Source organism: Pteropus alecto, unplaced genomic scaffold (genome assembly GCF_000325575.1).
Source record: "Pteropus alecto unplaced genomic scaffold, ASM32557v1 scaffold81, whole genome shotgun sequence".
NCBI classification, from domain to species: domain Eukaryota; kingdom Metazoa; phylum Chordata; class Mammalia; order Chiroptera; family Pteropodidae; genus Pteropus; species Pteropus alecto.
The window spans coordinates 15,855,143-15,857,396 of NW_006433378.1; the positions used below are offsets into that span (position 1 = coordinate 15,855,143).

General features: G+C 32.9%; 1 pseudogene; it reads right to left on the bottom strand.

The window, feature by feature from the left end:
* Positions 1 to 629: 629 nt before the first annotated feature.
* Positions 630 to 748, bottom strand: LOC112476871 (annotated as a pseudogene).
* Positions 749 to 2,254: the final 1,506 nt, after the last annotated feature.

A 2,254-nucleotide genomic window follows, 5' to 3' on the forward strand; every position in this document is an offset into this window, starting at 1 on the left:
AATTCTCTCACATCCTCATACCTGGCTCTGTACAGCCTCAAAGTTAAACGTTAGCACTGTCTGTTCATTTCTCTAAAATGGAAGCAACCACTTTCCGGTTACAATCAAATTTAAGTTATTATCCAAATGTTTTTCCTTAAAAACAGTCTGGTTTGCTCAATTGATTTATTTCCATTTCAGCACTTTTGAATATGAACTTATTGCACATATTGTGAAAGAAAAATTGATCCTGTGGAGAAAAAGAAGCTATAAGATTTTCTCATGTGAATTTGTCAGACAAAGATTACTGATTTAGATGGCTATAGAGAAAATAGATAAATTAACATAAATTTTTAGCAAATAGAAGCTTAGGTTTGGCACAAATAAAATTCATAATAAGGCCAGAGAATGTTTTTATTTTTAAGAAAAATAAAATTTAGATATGTTTATATTGAGTGGTGAAATAATTGGATTCAACAGCTAACAGTTAAATGCACTTGTTCATAAAAACAAAGACATTTTTAAAATAGCTTTCTTTGTTTGACTTATTGGGAGATACTCATTTGTGACACATCCTTTCTGGTATAACCCCTTGGTTGACCTCATAGATTGCAAAGACCTTGTCACAGCTTACAATCCCTTATTTTTTATGCCTACAGCACCTGGTCTTCCTAGGTGGTCTCCCATACAAGTACTAACCAGGCCTGACCCTGCTTAGCTTCCAAGATCAGACAAGATTGGGCTTGTTCAGGGTAGCATGGCTCTCTTAAAGGGGAGAATTCACTAAAGAAGTTAACAAATTTCTTTTATTTGAGCTGTCAGAGAATCTTGATGAGGTCTATTTCATAACAGTAATTTTTGTATCAGGTTTTTATTTAATTTTTTTTTTCATTTTATAATCTAAGACTATTTTGTGTTTTAATTCTGAACATTTTTTTCCCTAATCAGAGACAGTCATATTTTTTTTTTGCCAGCTTAGAATTTGACACCAGATATTTTCCTTTACCTTCTCTTTTAGAAAAGTGTCATCTTGTCAAAGACTTCTTAATGCCTATATTTCCCATTTAAAAACAAAACAAAACAAAACTATATGTTGCCTCCAAATTAAAGTTATTGTTTTGTTTTGTTTTTTCTTTGAAAATATGTTGGATTTTTTTTCTCACATTTGGAGCCTCTCTACCCATCTTCGTTAAGTAACTCTTTCTCTACCCTGATAATAATGTGTCATATAATGATAACAAACTCACTTTTTTTATTGGTATTTTCTCTATTTAAGGGACCCTTTCAACATTATGTTACTCTCAAAATTCTAGGTGTTCTTCAAGTTCTCAAATGTACTTTCTTCATTTCCTTTCTGATACCTTTGTCCAGATGATGGCTACTCATTGATAGTATGATTTGATTGCACTTTAATACCTCTCGCTAAAGTCTGGAGATAACTAGTTAACTCTTAACCATCTCTCCTGATAGACTGTTTCCCGCAGTTATGCAATGAATTACACTAGCTTTCATTTAGTATTAATAAGCACACCAAAACCTCGTCATAAATGGAGATGTGCATGTATATACGCATGTGTGTAACTAGTCAACAAGCCATTTTACTATCTCATATTTTAGCACTAAGTTTCTGTGTTAATTAGGATAATTGTTTCCTCATATCAGGACATGTCAGAATTCTAGTTAACTATGTACAAAGTTCCTTAGTTGGAACTATCAAAAAGAAAAGTATAATCACAGGAATGTTTTCTTAAGGCTGTAGTAAGGACTAATAAAATGATTCTACCTCACAGATTTTTATCCAAGCACACTAATTAGTTTTGTCTTTGCCTTTTGATTGGCCTAGAAAAATATTGTCAGATTCTTGTTTACTGAAAGCTTCATCTTTGTGGGAAATCATGTTTTCTAACAATGGCCATACAACACCTCCCATTTCCACATACTCTTCTGCAATGTAATCCTTCCACTTATGCACCAAAGGTGGAGTCTACTTTTCCAACCCTTAATTCACAGCAGGCCCTGTGATTTCTGTGCCAAATAGAACATCAAGTAGTGACACAGAGTTCTAAGCACAGCTTCTACCTGGTTTTGTACCTTTCATATTGTGCTTTTTGGAAGCCAGCCATCATATAAGAAGTTTAACTTTTTTTTTTAATTATTGGGGTGACATTGAGTAACGAAATCAAATAAGTTTCAAGTGTATCATTCAACAATTAGTAATATATATATATATTGCATTGTGTGTTCACCACCAAGAGTTAAAGTTCCTTTTGTCACC